Source organism: Nymphaea colorata, chromosome 11 (genome assembly GCF_008831285.2).
Source record: "Nymphaea colorata isolate Beijing-Zhang1983 chromosome 11, ASM883128v2, whole genome shotgun sequence".
Lineage (NCBI taxonomy): Eukaryota > Viridiplantae > Streptophyta > Magnoliopsida > Nymphaeales > Nymphaeaceae > Nymphaea > Nymphaea colorata.
This window is the reverse complement of record NC_045148.1, coordinates 4440880-4452852: the sequence shown is the minus strand read 5'-3', so window position 1 is coordinate 4452852 and position 11973 is coordinate 4440880. Positions and strand designations below refer to the sequence as shown.

The 11973-nt window shown below is 37.8% G+C and overlaps 1 non-coding gene across 1 annotated transcript; it reads left to right on the top strand.

Annotated features, from left to right (window-relative positions):
- The first annotated feature begins 10959 nt into the window (after nucleotides 1-10959).
- Nucleotides 10960-11077, top strand: LOC116265098 (small nucleolar RNA snoR99). The gene has a single exon (XR_004174982.1). It is a non-coding gene; the product is annotated as a small nucleolar RNA snoR99 (small nucleolar RNA).
- The last annotated feature ends 896 nt before the right edge of the window (nucleotides 11078-11973 follow it).

The following is an 11973-nucleotide window of genomic DNA, read 5'->3' as shown; positions in this document are numbered from 1 at the left end:
CTTGTGAACTCGTTCGGATCTGCAAAGGCAATCACTTGGATGTTCCCCTAACCCAATCCTAGAACGCACTGGAGGGAACCGCAGCATGGGAAGCGTTCGCATCTCATCGCAAGGCTGCGGTCAAAATGACGTCATGTGATGGAGTCAAGCGAAAGCAGTGCTTTGCCCTCTTGCTTCAGTTTGTGGGTTCCCTCATGGTATATATATATATATATATAAAAGCTCGGAAAACAATGCATGTTGACACACAACTATATATAGCCACACAAAAGGGAGATGTACTAGAACCTTGATTCTCCATTGCCCAGTCCACATCCTCCACTTTCTCCATCTTATTCTTCCTCAAGAACTGGGAGAAATATTGTAATCCTAAACATCCTCACAAGGGCTCAAAATTAAGAATATATATGAAAGTGAAGATTGATCATGCATTGGGTAACTCATGATAGGTGCATTGCAACCGTTGAGAAAATAGGTGAAGGTCTTTTATGAGGGCAAAGCCTGCTGTGGATCCGAAACTTGAAAGCATAAATGCATTTTCTTTCTTTCTCTTTCTCTCCCTTTTTTAATGTTAGATATTATCTTCAATTTTGTAATTTCCCCAACAATATTTGTTTATAGGCCAAGAAATTAAGACAAATGATATCGGTAAAATTTTCTCCTTGTGCTCATAAAGCTGGCTTTCTTTTCCTTGAGTCGGGACTTTTAAGAGTCAATGTCAATAACAAATTTAGCGTGTCCATACTACAAAATGTGCATTAGTATGATTTTGATAAAATTAATGTGTGGTTAAGCAGCCCACTATAATTATATATGTTTTGATAGCAATATATGTTATATATAAGAATCTTATTTTATGAGTATTTTGGTTTGTGGCTTAACATGTAATGACATTACCCCATCTACTCTACTAGTAAGTCTCTATCTGAAAGTGCTCCTCTTGCCAATTTGGTTTATGAATCCCCAACTAGCTTAGGCCTTGATAAGGCCTAACCTCGTTTACTAACTGGTTGCAACTGCATTCCACCATGGGGTTTCACATCACTCGTCTACACAAGCTCAAGCAAGACATCCAAAATGACAAGCTGGTACTTTCTCTCTCCTAAAAATGTTGGGGTATAAGACTGAAAAAAACGTGAGGGGTGAGAGTTTTTGTTTTTGTTTTTGTTTCTTGTTTACACTTTTTCCAAACAGTTTCTATGCAAAAGGAGATCAAGTTATGTACACACTTCCGTGTATATAACTAGCATACGTCAGATGTGGACCTTACTATCAATATGCATATTTACTTTTATGCCTAAACATTACATATGCATGTGCATGAGGTAACAAATAAATATGAAATAACAAATAAGTATGGGATAATGTGTATGAGATAACCAAAGATCTATGAAATAATGAGATAACAAACAAATGTATGAGATAATGCTAAACATAAATATGAGATCATATTTGTTTGATAACAAAAGATTTACGAGCTAATGAGATAACGTTAAACATAAGTATGAAATAACGTTAAATATAAATATGAGATAATGAAATAACAGACGGATTTATGAGATAACACGCTAAACATGAGTATAAGATAATGTTTATGTAATAATATTGTCAATTAATAAGGTAACGCTATTAGCTGAACAAAAACATGAAAACACTTTTTTACTACTTAGAGGGGTATATCGGTCATAACGACATGTATATACAAACTGACAAGTTTTACTTTTATCAAATCATCACTTTTCTGTGGTTTTCTTTTTTTTTCCCTACAAAAAGTTTATTTTTTTATATTAATCATGGGCATATATAACCAGCTTCGACACTTAAAGCTGAGCAAGATTTTCAATCTTAAGCTCTCATAGAATACATTTAGTCTTGTATTGATCAGCACTCAAGGCAGCCCATCTAGGAAATTATTATAAAAAGGGCGCTTGACTAGGGACATACAACTGTTTGATTCAAGGCAAAAGTACTTGTGCTATACATTTGTGTTCTCTAGCTCAAGACTGATCTACTGTTGTTATTAGTGCATTACGATAAGGTTTTGTTGATCACTTCATTATGAAAATTTTCCTTTCTATGGATCAGCCAATGCTGTGGATTTAATTCTTAAAGCAGGTTTTCTACAAGTGTTTTTTGTTTTGATAATGTTACTCCACAATTAATTTGGTATTTATTTAAAATTTTAATTTTTTAGTCTCATCTAATTCGTGGATATACATTTTTTTTATGATTTTAACATTTTTATGACGAATTTCATTGTTTATCTGCACGAGGGAAGACATGACGAATAAAGGAGCTCATTGGATGTCAAAATCATGAATGTTTTTTTTGTACATTTCCGTAATATTTTTTTAATCATGTACTTAAACAGCATGTAATCGATAAAATTTTTACCAGCTTGGTGCTGCCAATGGATGGCGGAATTCATAAAGGCTTCTCCCGGCAGCAAGGAATGGAAGATGTTCACATCATAAATTTCCGATTGTAATTAAACAAGTTCCACCAAAAACAAAAAATCATGTCTAACCATGGAGAACAAACAAAACAACAAAAACTAGTACGTCATACTTGAAGGAAACTTTACTTTTTACTGAACTTGGAGGCACGTTGAAGTATGGTCTAGATCTTGAGAAAGTATCCCGCGGAGATTGTCAAGATTAGTTGATAAATGAAAAGGTTTTGGAATGTAATTTTTATGATGTAACAATTTGTTGATGTAAATCTCTTTTTTGGGAGTTGCTCACACACACACACACACACTCTCTCTCTCTCTCTCCTCTCTCTCTTTTTCTCACCTTGTTGAGTACATCAATATGCAAAATTAAGAAATTTTACGGGACTGATGTGGCAAATGGCCACAGCATCTGACATGTGGCTATGCCACTCTCTCTCTCTCCCTCTCTCTCTCTCTATGTGTGTATTACAAACCATTGCTAAAAGTTAGAAATAATCCATTCCAAATTTTTAGCTACAGTGACATGGGCTATGATTTACAATGTGTTTAGTAGTTTGCAACCATCGCCAAAAATTTGTTTGCTTGTTGTGGCTCATCAGTACATCACTAGAAGTAATTGGGATTCTCCAACATCAAAAACCCTCTCTCCCTCTCCAATGTCAGGGCAATTGGGAGCCTGCATCGCAAAACAAAATATCTCCTACAGTTGTTTCTGATGATGCTGAGGATTGATTGCTTGCTAATTTTCATGTCCTTGTAATTGTTCCCCATGATGGTTGGCTGCTATTTTTTCTGAATAGACAAACATGAATTAAAATGTAATCTCTTGCACGTTAGGGATGCTATAGCTAATTTATCATGCACACTCTCTTACATGTAAAAATGAAAAAAGGAAAGATGAATGAAAAATGTTTCATGAATTTGGTTCAGTTCAAAGGATCCACCGCATCAATGAGAAAAAGGTTATGTTCTCTGTTTGTTCTCATTGTTTTTTTCAGCATGACCTGTTTGCAGCCTCAAGGCGCATAGTGTGCATTACTTGTCAGGCTGGTGAGCTTGAACAGAGTTCATCAATTCAATTCCCATGGATGTTATTCTCTTGTGACTTATGAGTGAGGTGCAGCACCGCGCTGAAGGTGCACCGTCTCCATATGCATCCGAGCCACATGCAACCCAGAACTCTTCATGCAAGGAGAAAGAAGGGAGTTTCAGCTGCTCGGGCTTTGGTCCCTACTTGAGTGTTTGAACATGTTAAATTTTTGAATAAAGAAACATATCTATGACTATAGCATATCATCAGTAGGAGTTTTAAGCATGGAAGTAAAGTTAAACCATAAGTCGTTGTCAAGAGAAAATTAACAGAAAATCTTCATTACTTATTTTCCGTTTAATATTTTAGGTTCTTGAAAACCAATTAAATTTGCAGTAAACCACGCTCATGTAGCAACAAAATCGTACAGATTTTCAAGCTATGCCAAGCTACGTTTGAAGTCTTGATGAGCTGAAGCCAGATGGGAAGATGGAACTAGTAAATTGAAACACGAAGGGATGACAGATTGTGGCTTATCTTAGACCTACAGACCCGAATTGTGTGTCTATGTGTAAACAATAAAAGTTGACAGTTCCTTGACATCTCCGTTCGCATACGATCGGTCGCGAGAGTAGTTCATATAGTTTGTCAGAGTATATAGTTAAAGAAATCTCCATGCAAGCACACCTGATCGAAAAAATTGCTCCTAATGAATACATCCAAAGAAAACTTTTTACTTTGGGAATAGTTATTGCATTTTTCACAATATAGTTGCTGCAAATTAAGTAATTTCTTAGATCCACGTAAAAGTTGCTACATGATTTACTTCATTGATAGGTCAATGGTTTAACTTTTACTAAGGTTAATCAAAATCTGATGATTAATTCATGTTTAGGGGTCTGTAAGGCCAGCATATATAAGTTATCTTAATTGATATCTTTTTTGGCATGCTTGATTTGCGCAGCATAAAACATATACAGTTTTATGTTGCGCATTTCCTCCGTTAAAGTGTAAATTGTGCATATATCTTTTCATAAGAAAAAGAAGATTCCAAAGCAGATATAGCTCAGCACGCGTCTCACCGTCAGACATCCACGACGAGGGAAAAATTTGAAATTAAAACGAAAAACTCTGCAGAAAGGTCTGTAGAATGGTAATTAAAGGTTAGAAAAGCATAAAAACTAAGAAATTTATTCCTGAAGCACAAAAAAATGTTGGTCTTTTCGTGCTCCTAAGGCGACCAAGCATTATTAAGTTTGTAAATTTTCAGGATTACATCCATTTCCTAAAATTAATTTCCTGAAAAGAATAAGAACATTTCATGACAGGTAGCTGATATTCCTGATATGATCTAAAGCAGAAGATGCCGCTAGGATGACCACATTGTGTCACGAGAAGTGGTGGAGGTCAGGGATCCAAGTACATGCTCGCCTTCAGGTCCACAAATTCAAGAAAGAACACAGAGGAGGCCTATAAAATGGCATGCAACCTTAGCGAGGTAGTTGTAGTCTTCCAAATTAAGTATCACCTTCTCCTTCATTCATTCCTTCTCCATACGTCGCATTTAATACCTACCATGCATTGGGTACTGCCAATATGCTTTCTTACTGTCGATATTTTGGGCATCTCATCTTATGGTAAGGATGCTGCTTAGAGCATGTAGTACTTGCTAGCTGTGCATTTGAGATAGATATGCCAAGTACAACTACTTGGTGCGTAGAGCGTCATTGCCTTTCATCTTCTTCTTTCGCTTCGATCTTTTTTGGTTTAATTAGTGACAAAAGCAACTAAGTAGCCTAATGTATAGAGTGCTTTTGATACTAGAGGTGCGGTGCACCAGCTCTTATTAGAGGGTCGATGTCAGCCGTTCAGTAAAGTATGCTTATATATATATATATATATATATATATATATATATATATATATATATATATATATAGCCTACTCTGCCTAACCCCAGCTGATCCACCATTGGAAAAGAATTACTACTTTGTATTCATGCAAACCAAATCCCACGTGTCAGCCCTGCCATTCTATTGCTCTGCATGTAAGGTAAAAAAGCCACTGCATGTGTCGTGCATCTAACTGATGTCTAGAATGCCTGATCTTGGCAATTGTGTTCATATCCCGTAGCCTACATCGCATGGGCATGTGTCGGCTTTGTGTGAAATTAGTTGCATATAGAATATATGGCGTATAAGAGATCACAATAGGTGTGCATACTTAAAGATCTAGCAAGAACCTTGATGGTCCATTGCGTCAGTCCACATCTTTCCTTTTCCCCCATCTTATTCAATTGTCAAACAAAAGGAACTTTCCTCAAGAACTGGGAGAAGTATTATATTCCCAAATATCCGCAGACGGGCTCAGAATGAAGGTGACATATTCACGTACCGTGTCATGAAGGTGACATATTCACGTTCCGTGCCATGAAGGTGAAGACTCATGCATTGGGTAACTCATGAAGGATGCGTTGCAACCATTGAGCAAATCGGTAAGGTTTTTTATTAGGGCTAAGCCGGCTGGGGATACAAACCTGAATGAGTAAAATGCATTTTCTTTCTTTCTTTCTCACTTTTTTTGGACGTAATGTATTCTCTTCAATAATGCCTTTTTCCTTACGCAGCTGCTTTGCTTTCCTTGAATCGGGTTTAAGAATCAATCCTCCAACCTTTCACAACACTGCTCGATGCAATTACATCCACCATGATTGCAATGTGATTACATCAGTATATACATATATAAAGTATGGTTTTGTTTAGAATTAATATTTGGTAAAGTTGCGCCCATTAGTTGTGCTTTTATTGGTATATAATATATATATATATAAGAATCATATTTTATAAGGCTTTTTGTTATATATATAACATATTACCCCCTCAATTCAACAAGTAAAGTCTCTCTTTCTTTTTTGAGTACCGTATTGCCAATTTGGTTTCTGAATCCCCAACTGGCTTAGCCTTGATAGGTCCTAACCTCGTTTGCTAACTGGTTGCAACTGCATGCACTATGGGGTTTCCCAAATCATCACTTGTCTACACAAGCGGCAAGCACAAGATACGCAAAATGGTAAACAGGTATCCTCTCTTCTCTTTTACTTGCTTTCTGCTATCTCTATCTCTCCCAGAGGGTTTCACCAGTGTAATCCTCACCCAGCAGGATCCTCTCCCAGTCTCCCCTTGTCTCCATCTTGGCCCCTTCTGCAGATCTACTTTCTTCCTTCTTTCTCCAGTGGAGTTGTACGGATGTCTCTTGGCTTACCTTCATTTTTTCTAGTTCTACCCATATTTGGTTATGAACTCCGGAATTGGACTAGGATCGGCAGTCAATCGAGTCAGCAGGTCAGTGGGTTGGCTCGGTGACTTGATTTGATCAAGTACCAAGAATCAAACCGAGTTAGCAGGCTCTGCCATTCTTTCTAGTTTTTTTTTCAAAAAGTAATTTAATTAACTATTTAATGCTTATAGACTTCATGAAATCATTAAAATGTAAAAGAAAAACAGTGTTGCTTTCTCCAATAACATCCCGATTGAGTGGGGTTCACCGGTGGCCCGACCGACCCCCTTTGGGGTGTCACATAGAGAGAGAGAGATATTAAGGACAAGGTTAGTTTGGGGATTTGGGGCTGAGGGTCGCCAAAAAAGTAAAAACCCTCAACAAGTGGTCTAACTACTGTAATATATATATACAATATATATATATATATAGTGAGACAGACAGAAAGAGAAAGCGCCAACCAGTTAGGCCTCATCTTCTTTTCTTTTTGTTTTTTCATACCGATTCAAGAAAGGGAAAGTTGAAAATCAGTTGGTAATTTAATTTTGTATAGTCAATACCCATATTGTGCCTGGCTCACCCTATTTCCAACCGAGTCAACGAACCACTGAGTCACCCAATTCTGGACCGAGTCAATGGACCTCAGCCGAGTCATGGTGTGTATCGGTTGGTTCCTAACCGGTGACCTAATAGCTGAACGGTTCGCATCCGACTCTGGCGATTCTATAGTCGGATCACCAGGTTTGACAACTATGATTCTTCCCTCTCCTTCTGCCTTCCTTTGTCACCTTCATTGTCTTTGCCATCGTCACTACCTTCTCTAACCCTCCGCTCTATTGCCTCTTCTCCCTTCCCACTGCCTCTTCCTTCTTCGTCTTCCTAATCGATTCCCTTACTTCTCAGACCTCCCCGCCCGCCATACCTCTGGTTGATGATCTACTTGTTGAGTTAGTGGACCTCATCCCCCGTGCTCTCAACTCTTTCCAGATGCCATTGATTCTAAAGAAACTGTCAACACTGACGTCATCCCTCTTAGCCGAATTTGCATACCCATGATGAAATCAAATGACGGGAATGATCATGATTGGGTGGCTAATGAAATCAACACTTTTTTTTTTTTCATAAACAACCACTTCTAAATGCTCAGGTGCTCAGGACTTTTCATTGACACTTAGTGGTCTGATTCTTGAAGATTTTGGAATGCTTCATCCACCAACAACTTGTTGTTCAAATCTCTCTGACTCTCACTCTTAAGAACTAGAAAACTAGTCATTCAATCCTTGTGGCTTTAAACATCTTTATTGTTCTCAATATGAGCAGGTATAAGTGATGTTTTCTACCTCTGAGATTCTTGCAGCCACTAGACAGATATTTGGCATCAAAGCATGCACCTGGAATCAATGGTTTGCCCTTTGACTTCTTCAATTGGTTTTGGGCTGATATTCTATGTAATCTTATAACCATAAGCGCAGATTTTTAACGTAATACTATGCCCAAAGAAACACAGAAGACGTTGTTCGTGTTATCGCAAAAGAGTTCGGATAACCCCGAAATCTCTTTTTTGAGGCCAATTCCCCTCATGATTGTGCCTAAACGTATTATCGTGAAGGTGTTGGCTGAATGGCTTCATACCTTCCTCTCGCATTTGATATCTCTATTGCGCATGGCTTTTGTTCTTGTGGTTCTATACACAATCAATATATTCTAACTTCGGAATTGGCACATTTGATGGCATCATCTCAATCTCCTTTCTATATGCTGATGATTGATACAGGGCCTTTGACAATATCTCTTTAGCATTTTCCTTCTTTCAAGTCACAGAGTTCATGCATTTTGGTGATTGTTGGATGACCTAAACTCAGGAGCTTACATGCTATTCTTGTGTTGTTTTGTCCATTAACAATCTCAAGGAAATTATTGAAGATAAAGCAAATATTAACGAAGCTGTTGTAGATAGGCGTTGAAGGTTGGAAACAAATCCGCTCCAGCTGAGAGATTGAAAACAGCTTCCAGCAATAAAGGAAAGTATTATTGAATTTTAAATTTTTTCCTTAGGTTTAGGTTCCGCTGTAACCAATGATTGAGCATTTCTCTCAATGAGTTGTCTATCTTGTAATTCTTGGTTCAGTAATACACAATATCCTAACATTTTCTTTCATTTTATTGTATCAGAGCCACCAACTTCTTCTTCTAGAAGAACCATGGCTGGTTTGCCGTCCTCCTCCACGCAGTAGAACGCTGTAGCCACCCTAGACTCTGAAACTCAACAGGAACAATTTCTGCTATCGCATAGCCAGCTTAAGTAGATTATGGAGTCGCAAGAGCTGATCCAATACATTGATGGTTCATACGTTACACCATCTCAAACTATAACAAGAGATGCCGGAATACGCTGTTTTGGAAGAAATCTGATAGGCTTGCTTGAGTTGGATCAAGGCAACAATTTCCGAACCTATCCTTGAATAGATCATAGAATGCAAATATGTGCTTGAGGCATTGACATCTTGAAGAAACCTTTCAATAGTGTTTCTCAAATAACATTGCTTCATGAAGAAAGGGATTTATGCAAGCCTACCTTGAGAGAATCAAATTCTTTGTAGACTCTCTCTCACTGTTCTCTTCTTCTTCCCTGAACCTTTCATATTCTCTCTTTTTCTCTGTTGAGATTGGTTTATAGATGTGCGTTGTTGGTTTGGGGATATACTCTGTGTGTGTGTGTGTTGAGACTGGTTTCAAGGTGTGGGTTTTCGATTTAGGGTTATTCTATCTAAGGGTATGTTTTAAGATGCCTGTGGAACTGGGCAGCGAGACGAAGGAGATTTCCCTTTGAGCTCTTCATATTTCGATTGCTTGGGACTGGACGTCTGTCTTGAGATTGAGGAAAACCCTGGTTTAGAGGGAAGAATAACAGGAAGCGTAAAGTGACAGAGAAGAAACGAGAAAGATAAAGGATGTGCGTGTAATGTGAAGGAATCCCACTAATTTTTAAGTGTTAGATCAGATATATATACATATACAGTATAAGACAGAACTGTATATACAAAAATCATACCTACTACCAATGGGATACAGCTGTAAACAGTTATGTTACAGCTGTCTCCCAGTACTCCTGATGGAGAGAGATCGAGAGGAACTGAATTCTTAACATTCTCCCCCTCAAGTTAGATCTTCCAGACTTTGAAGACCTAACTTGCAACATAACCTGTGGAATATTTCTTTGCATATAGTTTTGGTTAGAATATCTGCCAATTGATCCTTTGAATTAAATGTTGAGTTTTTAAAACCCCTACTAAATTTTTTCTCTTAGGAAGTGACAATCAACTTTGATGTGTTTCGTCCGTTCGTGAAACACAGGATTATTTCCAATGTACATTGCAGCCATGCTATCACAAAAGAGACTCATTGTCTGATTTATGTTTATCTTCATGTCTTGTAACAAGTATTTTATCCATAACAGTTCGCATACAGTGAGAGCCATAGCTCGATATTCACATTCTGCACTTGATTTGGCCACAACCATTTGTTTCTTACTCCTCCAAGAAATTAAATTATCACCAACGAAGCAACAGTGACCAGTTGTTGATGTTCTGTCATTTTGATTTCCTGCCCAGTCAGCATCTGCATATCTGTATATTTGTAGATGATTGTTTCTTCTAAACATGATGCCCTTATTACCTGTCTTCTTAAGATATCTAAGCACATGATAGGCTGCTTCTACATTTAATGGCTTTACAGAAGAACAAGGCATTGACTATCATGAGACCTTCGTCCCTATTGCAAAGATAAGCTCATTACGAATACTATTTTCAGTAGCAGCAGTAAAGAGTTGGAACATGTACCAACTAGATGTGAAGAATGTCTTTCTTCACGGAGAGTTAGAAGAAGATATCTATATGGAATTACCCCAATGACTATGTTCAACATGGTACTCAGCCACAGATGTGCAAATTAAAGAAGTCACTATATGTGCTCAAGCAATCACCTAAAGCCTGGTATGAAAAATTGAGTTCAAAGTTGATTGAAGGAGGATATAAGATAAGTAGTGTTGATCATTCCATATTTGTAGCCTTGACCAGCAAAGAAACAATTATTGCTGCTGTTTATGGAGATGATATAATCTTAACTGGAGAGGACTTGAGTTTTATCGAGAGGAACTGAATTCCTAACAGTCTGCCCCTTTGGCTTGTGCTATTTGTAAATGCCTTAGGGATGAACTGGTCCCTTACATTGTTGCTCAATCCATTGTTTCTCTATGTCGGCTAAACTCGTTGTCTTCTTCTTCTGGTTGTAGCTGATAATGTGGGGGCGGAACATACTTTCTCTTATTTCTAACTTGAACTCCGTTGGTCCATTCATCTCTTCTTTTCTTCAGCCTTTCCCTTCTCTTTCAAAAATTAGTTTTAGTTTGTTTACTTGTAGTTAATTTCATTTTGGTTTCTTGAAATTTCTTTTTGCCGGGCGTTTCCCGCTTTGGTGAAAGCGTCACAAAGAGGTCTTCTTTTCTTTCATGCTTTTCTTAGTGCATAGAATTAAGATTAGTTCGATACTTTGAGAGCTTGTCAGCCATTCTGTGTGAGACTGTGAGTTACGTACAAGTGCAATCGAAAGTCTCACTCTTTTAGATACTCAATCGGGCTTCTACCTCTATTCTTTCAAGGGTTTAGTGGATCAAATGGTGGTTGATTTTGCATGAACCAAACATCAAATAGCTCTTGAAAGAAGCCTTCTGCAGACTGCAGAGCCGATGCGATGTTCATTTGACTAATGTATTAATGAAAAACATAGTTGGCCAATTCGGGAAGGTAACGTCTCAAGGTGTCAGCAGCTTGTGTTTCGGATTCATTTGGGCATGGTTGGTGTCCCAAGTTTGTGTACCCTGAACCCTTTCCAGTTTCCTCTGTCAAAACATTTCTCAAATAAAATCAAGATCAAGTTTGTCATGCACTATGAGGAACATCTCAAGGGTAGGTACAAGCAGAATGCGGCCCCGAAGACATAATTATTTGCTAAAATTCCCGTGATATCTGTGACAAGTTTGGAGAATTTTTCAACCGGATCATTACTAGAACCCAAATTTGGATCAAGTATCAGATTATATTCTAAATCTGTGAATCACTGCTATACTTCATTGTCAGCCAAAGGCATCTAGAATCCCATTGTTCTCTCTTATCTGCTTATCAGCAGTTGAGGAAGCAATAAACAGACGAAGAAT